At 34.4% G+C, this 14577-nt stretch overlaps 1 protein-coding gene across 2 annotated transcripts in view; it reads left to right on the top strand.

Annotated features, from left to right (window-relative positions):
- The window catches only part of Cadps2 (calcium dependent secretion activator 2), a 501039-nt gene that overhangs the window by 142448 nt on the left and 344014 nt on the right, over nt 1-14577 (top strand). The gene's annotated exons all lie outside the window — the stretch shown is intronic.

The raw sequence follows: 14577 nt of genomic DNA, 5'->3' as shown, positions 1-14577 counted from the left end.
TGCCATGTATAACGAAAAACAAAAAAATAAAGCTTTCATTATTATTATTGGTACCATTTGCATCATATGTTATTTTTATCCAACTAATTGTAAGAGTGCTATACCTAAAACATTAGCTAGTTCAGTTTATAAAAACACTATACTAATCCCCTTGAGAATAATCAGTCTTGTGAATGTCAGTGGATTTTCTTCTAGTCTGCTCTCAATCTCTTCCTTGCCTCTAGTAACATAACTTGCATACATGGTTTACTTTGAACCACAAACATGAATAAGCAAAATTTGTGTAACTCAGTCTCTTCAGTTTATCATGGCTGCTTTATATAATTTTTCAGTGGCCCTAATACTTAATGTTTAAGTTTCATTAAATGGTTGATGAGAGTACTATATTAAAGAAATTTACCAAAGAACTTAAAATGCAAATGTAAGTAAAATGAGACATAGAAAATCAAGCTAGAAGCTTAAGACATTAGAAAAAAAATCCAAAGCAATAAAGAGTATTGAAGCAGCAATTACTATACTTGCTTTATATACTTTTAGGCAGAGACTGCAACTCCTATATTTTCAAATTAAATATATAACTTGGAATATCAACCCTTTAGCTTTCCTAACCTGTTATATCTTTAATATAACCTCAGTTAAATAGATACCAATTAGAATAGTAGTAATTCACTTCTAGGTCTTGCCTAGAACTGTGTTTTTTTTTAAGTCAATTATGCACTTTTACTTTTTTACATGTCAGTTGCCTCCTCTTTTCTCTAAATCTCAGATTAAATTTTGAGTCATTGGTGACATGAAAGTTCTGTTTGTGATGTGACATGAATTTGTAATGTAACAATTAGTTGGTAAAACAGGGCTCTTTGTCAACATATTGAAGAATCTTGAGCCAGAAGACCCAACCAAAAGCTTTGCTTCATTTTTCTAGTTGTTTGTTTTAATGGGAGGTCTGTGGGCGTGCAGGAACAAAAAAAGATCTTTTGTTTGAAGTTGGCCTGTACCTTTATAGTGAGCTCTATTTTCCTGCATTCTTTAAGATAATCATGAAATATTTTTCCCCCAATAGGCAATAAACTATCAGTTGTTTACCTTTAGAAGTTAACAGGTATTTATATAACAGATCACTGGTGAGCAGAATGAATGTTTTGTGTGAAAAAGCAATAACAATATTGCCACCTACACCTCTGATACAGCATTAATCTCCAGGATATATAAAGAACTCAAAAAACTTAACATTGAAAAAATAAATAACCCAATCAATAACTGGTATGTTAGCATAGATTCCTTAAGAATTATAGGATTGAGAGCATCCCTTAAATACTTTGGCATCATTTTTTTCTGTTAAGTAAGCAAATGATTAACACTATGAAGTACAGATAATGATGGGTGGCGTAGTGGCGGTTAGCACGTCTGCCTATATAGGACCCAGCCAGTGCGCTAAGTGGTTTATTGTATATTGTTTCAATTAATCCCCATAAGAATCCTAAAAATTTGTTACTGTTATTATCTCTGATTCACGAAAGAAAACTAAGTTATATAATTTTAGGTAACCTGTCCAAGGACATAGAACTAGTGTATTTACCAAATTTAAACCCAGAGAGTCAAGCTTAGGGATTATTTAAACTTGTGAAATTCAGCAATTTCTATTTATGGTAAAATATAGGAAACTAGCTTTGAAAAAAGTGGGTACAACAAAGATTGTCTTTAAGAATGGCACTTAAAAGCTCCATGAGGTCTGAAACAAGGAACTTCAACTATGAACAAATGTACTGCATCAGCTGCTTTAGTCTCAGTTACATGAGATACACCATAAAGAAATTGAAAGAATAATTTTAGAGCAGCTCAATGAATTCAAGAAAATAAAAAGATGACTGAAATAAGGAAGGATATGATTGAGAAGTAGAAATATTAGAAAAAAAGAACCAAACAGAAATCTTTGAAAAGTAAACTCAATAAATCACATAAAATTCAGTTGAAAGCCTTAACAGTAGACTAGATAGTTGAAAAAAAGTTATTAGAACTTGAAGACAGATCTTTTGAAATATTATATTCCTACAAAGAAACAAGAAAGAGGTCCTGGGGTTGTGGCTCTGTGGTACAGTGCTTGCCTAGCATGTGTGAGGCACTGGGTTTGATTCTTAGCACCACATATAAATAAATAAAGGTCCATCAATAACTAATAAAATTTTTTTAAAAAGATAAAGAATGAAGAAAGCATTCAAGATCTCTGAAACACCATTAAAAATCAAATGTCAGGGCTGGAGTTGTAGTTCAGTGGTAGAGCATTTGCCTAGCACATGTGAGGCACTAGGTTCGATTCTCAGCATCACATAAAAAATAAATATATAAAATAAAAGTAATGTGTCCATCCACACCTAAAAAAAAATTTTTAGAAATCAAAGTCCATAAAATTGGCATACCTAAATGAGAACTAAAGGTTAAGAGAACATGAAAACCTACTCTATAAAATAATATTGGAAAAAATTCCCAGATTTTGGGAAATACAGGGACATCCAAATATGGAAGACTTTTTGAATCTCAAATAGAATATGACCAGAAAACAGCCTATCCATGACATAGTCAAATTTTCAAAGATTAGGGCTAATAAAGTAAAAATCTATCAAGACAAGTGCCAAGTCATATTCAAAGGCAAGCTCACTAGACTAACAAATTTCTCACCAGAAATCCTGAAGTCTGAGACTTCCTTGACTAATGATTTCAAGTCCTGGAAGCAAATAACTACCACCCAAGATTACTATATCCAGCAAAGCTATACTTCAAAATCAGAAAAAGGAATAAAGCCCTTTCAAGTTAATTATACACTAAGGGAATTCATTACTACTAATCCAGCCTTACAGAAATGGCATTCTACACCTAGAATGGAAGAAAGCTGAATAACATCATGAGAAAACATGAAAAAGTAAATCCCAATAGAAGAGTAGGTATGCAAATGGGAAACAGAAAAGAATCAAACAATGCAATATTAGCCATAAAGAAGAATGGAATTATTACATTTTCCAGTAAATAGATGAACTAGAGAATATCATGCAAAGTGAAATAAGCCAGTCCCCAAAAACCAAAGGCTGAATGTTCTCTCTGATATGTGAATGCTAACCCACAACAAGTGGGGAGAGGCAAAGAATAGAAATCCATTGGACGATATGAAAGGAAAGGAGTGGGGAGAGGAATAGGAAAGACAGTAGTATGAAGTAGATATAACTTTCCTATTCTTATCTGTGAATACAGGACCAGGGTAACTCCATATCATGTACAACCACAAGAATAAGATACTAATTAGAATAAGTTATACTCTGTGTGTATGTAATATATCAAAACACACTCTACTGTCATGAATATCTAAAAAGAACAAATAAAAAAGAGTAAAACATTATCAATAGAGTATACCATCAAACCAAAAAGATGAATGAAAACAATAAGTGAAAAATATTCAAAACAACTAAAAAAATCAAGATGACTGTAATAAGTTCATACCTTTGAATAATAATTCTTAATGAAAGTGATATTAACTTTCCTATTAAAATATTTGGACTGTCTCAGTGGATTTAAAAATAAGCCCTATCAATATGTTGCCTACAAGAAACTCACCTAACTTGTAAAGACAGAAACTGAATATGAAAAGATGGAACATGGTATTTCAAGTGAATGGAATTTAAAAGCAAGCAGGAGTAGATGTACATAACACAATAGACTTTAATACAAAAACAGGAAAAAGGGACAAAGAAGGTCACTATATAACGATCACAGGATGAAGTTATAAAGAGAAAGTAATGATTATAAATCTAAATGCACTGAATATGAGAGCACCCACTTTTATAAACCAACACATTTAGACCTAGAGGGGTAGATAGGCCCTGATACAATAATAGTGCTTACTTCAGTAGCCAGTCTCAACAATAGTTTGATCATCTGGGCCAAAAAACAAACAAACAAATCAGGAAAAAACAAACAAACAAACAAACTCTAATTACATTGTTGACATTTTTAGAATGTTCCATCCAGCTGTTGTAGAATACATATGGCATTTCTTAAGTGCATGGAACTTCTAGAATAGACTATATGTTAGGACACAAAATGAATCTTCAGGAATTCAAAAAAATTGAAATAATATCCTGCATCCTGTTGCATCACAATGGGATGAACTAGAAATGAACAGCAAGAGAAACTGTATAATTGATAAAAACATGTAGAGCTAAAACAACATACTTTTGAATGAACAGTGGAGCATTGATGAAGACAGAGGGGAAATTTAAAAGTTCTTGAACAAATGAAAATGGAAACAACAAACAAAAATGTAAGATACAGAAAAATCAGTACTAAGAAGGTAGTATGAGTGTATACATCAAAACAGCAGACCTCAAACAACATAATGGTTCATCTGAGTGACTTTAGAAAAGAACAAACCAATCTCAAAATCTGTAGACAGAAAGAAATAATAAATAATAGCTTCATATCCACCTATAGAAGATTGAAACCTGACCCCTCTCACCTTGTAGAAAAATCACCTCAAAGTAGATGTAATAGTAGTAGATGAAATAAATACTTAAAGAACAATGCAAGAATTAATGAAGCAAATCTTGGGTCTTTGAAAAGAGAATTTTTTTTTAAAAAAAGAGAAATCTTATTTAAAAAGAATAGAGGTGAAAAAGGGGACATTAAAACTGACCATAGAAATTCAAAGGATCATCAGGAAATATTTTGAAAAATTATCAGATAATAAATAGGAAAATTTAGAAGAAAGGAAGAGGTTTCTGAACACATAATCTTCAAAAATTGAGCCAAGAACATATTTTAAAAATTGATCAATAGCAACTAATGGTATTGAAACGTGATTAAAAAAAAAAGTCTTTTAACAAAGGCAAGCTCAAGATTAGATGGGGTCACTACTGAATTTTACCAAACTTTTAAAGAAGAGGTGGCACCCATGCTACTCAAAATATTCCATAAAACGGAAGTAGAGGGAACCCTTCCAGACTTACTGAGACCAGTAATACCCTGACAAGGACACAACTAAAAAGAAAACTGTACCCAATATCCCTAATGGACATAAATGCAAAAATCCTCAACAAAATACTGACAAATTGAATTCAATAGTACATTAAAATCATCATGCATCATGATCAAGCTGGTTTTATTCCAAGGATTCAAGGATGTTTCAGCACAAACAAATAATAAATGTAATACATCTCACAAATGGAATCAGGGATCAGAATTACATGATTATATCAATAGAGACAGAAAAAGCCTATGATAAAATTCAATAGACATTCCATTATGAGTCCTGAATAAAGTATAGAAGGATCATATCTCAACATAATAAAGTCTACATATGCCAAACCCATATCCAACATCATAGTGAATGAGGAAAAACTGAAAGCATTTCCTCTAAGAGTATGGCAAGTGTATCTACTCTTACTGCTCTTATTTAATATAGACCCAGAAATTTTAGCCAGGGTAACTGGGCAACAGAAAGAAATTAAAAGCATACATACAAAAGAAGAAGGTCAAATTATCTGTTTGCAGATGATATGATTCTATGCAATGAAAAACCTATTCTACCAATAGAGTATGAGAATTAAAATAAAACATTTAGTAAATTTGCAGGATGATATCAGGGAAAAAAAATCACTAGCTCTCCTATATACCAATAATGACTTCATTGAGAAAGAAGTTAGAAATGCAGTACTATTCACAATAGCAACAAAAATAATCTAAGAATAAACCTAACTAAGGATATGAAAGATTCCAGGAAAATTACAACCACTGAAGAAGACACTAAACAGTGGAAGGATCTCCTATGTTCGTGTTTTGGGAAAAAAAAATTGTTAAAATGTTTATATTACCTAAACCAATCTACAGATTTAGTGCAATACCCATCAAAATACCCGTGACATTCTTCATCAAACTACAAAAACAACCCTAAAATTCACAAACAAAAGATCTCAGATAGCTAAAGCAATCTTAAGCAAAATGAGCAAATCTGATGGCATCACAATCCCTAATTTCAAAGCATACAGCAGAGCCACAGTAACAAACACATCATGGTATTGACATTAAAACAGACAGACTGATAAGTGGATCAAAATAGAGAGCCCAGAAATTTACTTCATCACCCAACCAATTCTCAAAAAAAGGGGGCGGAGGGCGTTGGTGGTGGCCAAAAGCACAGTTAGAGAAAGGACAGCTTCTTCAACAAATGGTCTGGGAAGCTTCATATCCACCTATAGAAGACTGAAACTTGACCCCTCTCACCTTGTAGAAAAATCACCTCAAAATAGATCAAAGACCATGCTATAGTCTTGAAACTTTGTAACAACTAGAGGAAAACATGGGAAAACACTTCAGTAGATTGGCACAGGCAAAGGTTTCCTGGATAGGACTCCAAAGTTTTAAAGAAGAAGTAACCCAATAAAGGAAATAAAAGCAGAATTGATAAATGAGATTCCATCAAGTTCAAAACAGCTCAGTAAAGGAAACAACAAACTGAAGAGACAATTTACAGAATGGGAGAAAACTTTTGCTAGCTATTAATCAAACAGAAGATTAATATCCAGAATGTATAAAGAACTCAAAAAACTTAATCCAAAAAGTAATACTGTTAAAAAACACAAATGGTCTAAATTGATACCTTTCAACAGAAAAAAAATACAGAAGGCCATTTTATTTATATATATACATATATATATATATATATATATATATATATATATGTATGTATATATATAAATGATCAATATCATTAGGCATTAGAAAAATACAAATCAAAACTGCAGTGTGATTCCATCTTAACACAGAATGGCTATTACTACTACTACTACTACTACTACGACTACTACTACTACTAATAATAATAATAAATGCTAGAAAGGATGTGGAAAGGAACCACTATGTGAAACAGTATGGAGGTTACTCGAAAAACTGAAAATTATCATAGGATTGATATAGCTATTCCATTCCTGAGTATATATGCAAAGAAAATGATGTCAACATGTAAAAGAGATATCTGTATGCCCATGTTTGTTATGGCATAATCCATAGTAGCTAACATGAAACCTGCCTAAGGTGACCATCAATAGATGAATAGAGATATCTATCTATCTACACACACACACACACACACACACACACACACATATTTTAAAAAATATATACACACACAAACGCGCACACACATACACACATCTCCCAATGGAGTGTTAATTTTGAGGTATAAAGAAGTATGAAAATTCTGTCATTTGCAGTAAAATGGATGGAACCAAAGAACATTAGACTGGGAAAGGGTGTAAGAGACTAGAAGAGGAGTGAATGAACAAGATCATTGCACAATTTTATGTGTATCTGGATATATGTGAATCCTATTAATTTTATATGTATTAATTATTGTTCTAAATTTATATTGAGAGATAAACACAATCCTCGTAAAGGGGAAAAAAATTAATCTACATTGTTTTTTAACAACTGCCAAAAAATATCTCAAGGCAATATCCAGAAATTTTACTAAGAAACCATAGAGCAAAATGAAGAAAATGCTTATTTTTTGTGCTCAATTTTTTTATTATTATTATTTTTTTTTCAGTGGGGTGAATAACAGGGATTGAACTCAGGGGCACTCAACCACTGAGCCACACCCAAAGCCCTATTTTGTATTTTATTTACAGACAGGGTCTCACAGAATTGCTTAGTGCCTTGCTGTTGCTGAGGCTGGCTTTGAACTCTCAATCCTCCTGCCTCAGCCTCCTGAGTCACTAGATTACAGGCCTGTGGCACCGCGCCCATCTCTCATCTTTATTTTAAAAATATACAGATACTCTATGTATATTTTTAATGTAGAATACAAACACAAAATTAAAAAATCATATTGTGATGACTCATAATAGAAAGATCTCAAAGTTTAGACCAAATTACCCAGGGATGCTTTTGGGGGCTTGCAGGATTCAACTGTGTATTGGGGTGGGAATGGAAAACATTCTGGGTTGGAAAGTTTCCTGAAGTTAAGAAATTTTTGCTTTAAGTATAACTGCTTTGTGATGGAGTTTCTCTGAGGTATCAATATATATATATATATATATATATATATATATATATATATATATATATATATATATATAATCAATCTAATGCAATTTTCTCCTTAAGATGACCATTGGGGGCTTATGATTTGATATATATAGAGAGGTCTATATAGATGTCTACATCTATAGTCTATTTCTATATATCTTGAGTTAAATAGACACAGATTCATTCATATAAAAGACAATTAAAGGAGGATTTTAACCCAATAAGGGTTGCTTGCTCATATATCAGAAATATTTGTTACTTTATGGTTACATATTATTCCATATTTAGTACATTTTTCTCAGGAAAAAATATGGATGAAATTTATTCTTGACTTTTGGAGAGAGAATCTAAGGCAGATGGCCTCTGATCCTGTGATATTAAATAAGCCTTTATCTGGACAACTGTTGTCAGTGCCATTCTTAACAGAGGGAGAACTTGTCAAATCATTGCTGTTCCCTTTTTTTTTTTTTTATTGGTGGTTGTGTAAAGCAGTTTTCAGAAACTGTTGATATATCTTAATGTTTTGAAGGGTAAGTGCTTAACAATTCAAACATTTTTCAGGGGCCTTGAACAGATTTTATTGTGCTAGTATTTGGACAGGAGGGGCAGCAAAAAAAGGATTTTAAAAATAAATAATATCACAAGATATTCTAGACCAAGTGAAAGTTAACAGATACATAAATATATGAGGCAAAATTGGTACAGAAATACCATGTCATAGGTACAAGTTGTTTTGGTAAGAGAGAGAGATAGATGGGTCTTGAAAAATGTTGAGTATTTTTTTTAACATGGCAAATGGAAAACAAACCAAAAAAAACAAAGAAAGAAAACCAAAAATGAATGACTTTCTAGGGTTGGGAAGGAAGGAAACCCATTTATTGAGTATCTACTGAGCTAGTGGTGTGCTTGTTGATTTGTAAATAGATGTGAGAATATGTCATTTAATATTCCCAGTGACTTCTAGAGGCAGGCATTACTTCTCCATCCTACAGATGAGGAAACTGAGGCTCAGTGTGGCTCACCTTCACACAACTGGCATGTAGTAGAGACTGTATTTCTTCTGACTCTGTCATGTAGCCTGTGTTTCAGCGCACTGTTTCTGCAGGCGTGATGAGTCATGCTCTTTTCTTCCCTGATGCTTTCCAGAAGGAATTAAATTACCTAATAAATGAGATAGGAGTTTGTGAACTGTGAATTAGAAAAATGTAAGGGATCTAAATGGGAAAACCTCCTTGCCTCTGCCCTGTCTTTGCAGACTGCTGAGAGCTCACTAAATTCACTGTAGGAAGCAAAGTTCATGTAAACTCTCCAGTGACTGATGGTGGCTTAGGAAGTTCTGGAATCTACTTCAGGTTTTAGAACAACTTAGAAATGGTAGATCCCTTAAGCAGCTTCCACATCCATTTGGTCCTCACCCTTGAATCAAGAAGAGGAGCAGAACAGCATTTTAAGAGATTGGAAGAAGTTCTTTTAATTCAGAAGATTATGCTTGTGTTTATTTTTCCCCCTTTTTTTTGAGTATGTTGCCTATTCTCCACCCCCTCCAACAAAATTAATGAAGTCTAAAGGGTTTAGTATGAAGATATATTTTGATCTAGTCTCAGAGCAATACCACCAATTCTTTATAGATATTCAGCTCCTCTTATTCCCTTAATGCAAAGTTTATAGTGTGAAGTTTCCCCCATTATCACTTAGAGGTAATAATGAGTTTCTACTCTGTTGATTAACATTTTATATTCTCTATGATAGATTGAGAAGTAGAATTTATTGCTTTCAGTTTAATGTTAAAATTCTGTAGGCCTTGACTTCAATTCAGAATGTACTTTGATTTATACTCATTAAAAGTTAAACAGATTTGGTAATATTATAAATATGTTCCCTTTTCACTCAGATATGTCTATAAAAATCAAGTTTTGTGAGTATTATACCTGTAGAGGAATTAAAAGTTGAACTTGTGCATATTCTAACTATTCTGCACTCTTACTAAAATGATCACTAAGTAGATCCATTGATTGTATGGGGAATATTACAGGTAGAATAGAAAATGTAATGACATTTCAACCTTCCTTGAGAACCTATGCTGTGCTAGATACTGTGCTAGAATCTAGGTATTAAGATAAAAATAAGCTTTGATCTCAGTACTTAAAAATTAATTTAAGGATAGTTTCGTAAAGGGCCCTATATCAGCTACTATGCTGCATAATGAACTACCTCAGAACTCAGGGGATTTTTAAAAGAAAACCTTTTATTTCTCAGGAGTCTTGGATTGGCTAGGAGCTTCTTCAAGTCTTGACTAGACAGACCTACTCATGTGTCTCTAGTCCCCTTAGGACCACGATGGCAGCTCTGCTTATTGAAGCTCTCACACATTTGCGCAGGTATAGATTGGTCTAGAGTGGCCTCAGCTAGGACAGCGAGGCTTTCCTCCAAATCATATCTTCTCCTCTGTCAGGCCAGGCTTATCTGCTTTAGGATAGCAGGATACCAAGAAAGAGAGGTGAAGAGCACAAGGCTTCCAGAGGCTTAAAGCTGATACACTGTCTTTTCCAGGGCAGTCTATTGGCCAACCTTTCACCAGGCTATGCAGATATAGGGGCATGGAGGGGCTGGGTTTGTAGCTCAGTAGTTGAATGCTTGCCTTGCATGTGTGAGGCACTGGGTTGGATCCTCAGCACCACAATAAAAAATAAAATAAAATAAAACAAAGGTATGAGGGGCATGGAAATAAGTTTTACCTCCTAATGGACTTTCTGAATCACATTCCAAGGGGATACCAATATAGAGAGGGAAGTATTTGGGGCTGTTTTGCAATGTGTGCCACAGGAAAGAACAAAGATTTTTAGAGGGGCAAAGTCTGCATAAGGTCTATGTACTGTTGTTGTGATAGGAGTACAGGGAATTGTAAGTGATTGGAATTGAAGAATGATAAATTTCAGGACTAATACTGGTAGAAAATGAGGGATTGAAGGGAGGAAGAATAGGCTGGAGATGCCTTTCGGAGAAGTTTAGAAAGTGTTGTTTGGGTAGACAGAACTGTCTAAGTGAATGGGAAAGCCATTGTGAGTTCCATTGCTTGTTTTTTGTCAATGGTATGAGTTTAAAGTGAACTAACATGTGGTGGGGAGGTCAGATAAGGTTCTGTTGCCAAATTCTAGACTAGGATAATGATTACGAAGGCCTGAACAAAGCCAAGGGAGGTGTTCATCCAAGCGGAATAAACCTGACAATTGGAATTACTCAAACAGACCCTCTTGAGCCAAGCACTGTGTTAAGTACTTGAGAAACATCAATGAGCATTTCCTTTCTTTAGTGTCACATAGGCCTTCCAGAACTTAGGAGGTCTAATATAAGTCTATCTTTTTTCAGGCATCCTGCCATTAATCATGCAGGTAAATAGTTGGCAAGAGTAAGTCCTGGCTTACATAATTAAGAAATCACGGCCATGTGGCGATTTACAATGAACTGTGTTGGTTTGGGCTGCAGTTTTCCCTCTGATATATTTAATCATCACGGCTTTTAATAATAATGTTATTATATTGGTTCACATAAATAATGAAGATTTTGCATAAACTTTTGTGATTTTCTACCTATGTAATGTCCTCCCTGGGCCCTATTTCCAATCTTTCTTCTATCTTGGGTAGTTGAACTTTCTTTTCCTAAATTCAGCCCGACTTTAGCCTGGTAACAGAGCCCAGATCTAGGCAGGAGACGTATTCAGGAAATATCTCTTTTGAAGCTTCTGTTTTCAGTTGTCAGTGAGACTTGACTCTGGTCTCCCCTTGACTTGGTTTCTCAATGTCCCTGCCCTTTGCTTCTGCTCTGTTCAAGGTCAGCCCAGCAGTAGTGGCTTCATGAGAGCACACACCACTTGCTGCCTACCTTTCTTTGTGCTTACTTTTGGCTTGCATGACCTAAAATCCATGTGCCTCCTGCTGCTGAACTTCCTGGACCCTGCGTTCAGTTAAGAGCTTTCTGATGGCATGTGTCCCGCGTGTGCTTTCTCCCTCCTCCCACCCACCTCACCTAGCTCCATCACACAAATCTTGTTCAAATCTACTTTTAATACTCAGATTCATGTGTATTTGTTGCCAAGAAAAGACTCTTCCTCTGCCCCCATATTCCTACAGTGTTACTCAGCTTTTGCATGCATTTGTACCTGTGGTGTTCCAGTGAATGAATTTAGAGGTAATTCAGAAGCTCATATATAATATTTTTAACTAAATCTCTTATGTGTTTAGCATATTCAGAACTCTCCTTCCCGGATTTGGAAAGTTAAGAGGAAAAGTGCATTTGTATTTAAAAGAAACTTTTTCTCTAATTATTGCATATATTTCTGAGAGACTATGTGGGGGCAAAAATGTTCATGAGGGTTTACCAATTTGCAATCAAATATAGTAAAATTTGAAAGTAAAATTTTCTTATAAAAATGAGTTTCTTCTTTCAGATAATATTTATTATTAGCATTATTTGCTTTTTGTTGCTCCCAGTAAACCACTTTGAATCCCTATTCTCTTCCTCTCAAATCCCATTATGATTCATTTAATTGTGTGCAGAAAACACATATGGTTGTCATTTTGGAGTTAAGTGTAAAACAACTGTGTTTTGTGGATTCCTAGAGATCTCTCATAATATTATAGTTCTGGATTCTGTGACTTTTGGGGCATTTTGATGAAGCCCCTTCAGTTTTTCCTACATCTTAAAGATGGTACCTAAGTGCTGTATCAATGTATTTAGTTGTCTTTCTTTATCAAAGTAGAGATGCCCAGAAGTATGAGTGATTTTACAGTAGAGATCAAAAAGCAGAAAGGATAGAGGTTAGATGATTTCCCTTCACCTTATTTAATGATTGTTGTAAGGTTCTTAAGATTTTAATTGCAATCTGTAAGTTATAGAATACACACACACACACACACACACACACACACACACTTATCTGGTATATAACTCTTTCTCTTACATAGATAAATCCCTGCTTAAGTATAAGGCTATTTTGTGTCTTTTCCCCTTTAATGCAAGCTCTGGCTCATGCCAGTACCTTTTGTATAATGCATATTACGTGTTTGTTGTGGTTAATGATTAGTTACGTGTTATTCTTTTGGGAATATCCAGAAATTTAGAGCTTGTAGCTGCCACTTTGTTCACCTTCTCACCTTCCAGTTCATATCTTCCCCCTTGGTTACAGAGCACTGATGGCTTTACCTTCCCTCTGGCCCTGTACTCAGCCAGGGAAAGGTTTCTCCAAAAAGGATCAAGTGTGATTAACCTAAACCAATCATAATGATTGTATCTGATTTCCAGGGTTTCCTTTAAATATGTGTTTGTGAAATAATTTTAGTCAAAGAGACACTAAGAAAAGTCCGCTTAGTTTCTGGAAAGTTTCCCCCTGCTCTTAAAATGAAATGTGAAAGAAGGAACAACACATTGTGCTTCTGGATGCCATCTGTCTATAGGTGATTGGCGTAGTAGCCACTGTGGGGAATCATGAAGGAGCCAATTTAAGAGGAAAACCAATATACTTCAAGAAGCAGAATGGAAATAGGGATTTTTAAAAACTATTGGACCAACCAATCCTAGTAGTATGTTTCAGTTCTTTTTATTTTTGTAAATGTTATTATTTTAGCTCTCTTTAGCATACCAGCAAGGTTCAACACAATGAAGAGCTTTTAATAGTTGAGTGTTTACAAAAAAAAATCATGTATTGAATAAATGTTCTAAAAAAAATACACATTCATTATCATTAGTCAACCATTCTTTCTTTCTCTGCCATTCAACCATTCTGGCCACAGAATAGAAGAGTTTTGGATCTAGTGCTGATAAAGTGGAAGCAATTGGTAATCATACTTGAGGGCTAATAGGTTGCTTGAGCAGATCTCTACTATTTCTATTCCAGGGAGAACTGTAGACCTGGAGTCATATTGAGACACTCATCCTTGGAGGATGAGTTGGTAGTTATAAAACTCACTGCATGATGAGAGCGCAGACCTTATAGTACATCAGGGATGAATGAGTTTGGACTGGTTCCCCTCTCCCAAGGCTGTTCCATTAGACAGACTTTCTTAATGTTATAATTGATATTTTGAGCCAGATATCAATATCTTTATTGTGTGGGGTCTATTCTCTACACTTAATGATGTTTTAGCTGAATCCTTGGCTTCTAGCCTCTGTTGCCAGTAGTGCTCCCCAGTTGTGATAATCAAAAATATCTCCAGAAACAACCAAATATCCCCTGGAAGGCAAAATTACCCTTGTTCAGAACCACTGTGTAAGAGATAGAAGATTGTTTCTCATGAAGCATTTTGTCTCAAGACTCAAGCAGAAGAGAAGGGTGGGAGGTTCTGAATACCAATGCCTTAGTTCCTCCATTAGATTGTGAGAAAAATGTAATGAGTGTTTACAAATTGTTCCTTTTAACAAGGAAACTGTTGATTGTGATATGTTTTGAGCCAAAATAGAGCTGCTACTTAAATTTTTCCCCCTTCAAAAAAATCATCAAAATCAATAAAACAA

This window comes from Callospermophilus lateralis, chromosome 1, assembly GCF_048772815.1.
Source record: "Callospermophilus lateralis isolate mCalLat2 chromosome 1, mCalLat2.hap1, whole genome shotgun sequence".
NCBI lineage: Eukaryota > Metazoa > Chordata > Mammalia > Rodentia > Sciuridae > Callospermophilus > Callospermophilus lateralis.
The sequence above is the reverse complement of the archived record's forward strand: the minus strand, read 5'-3'. Positions and strand labels throughout refer to the sequence as shown.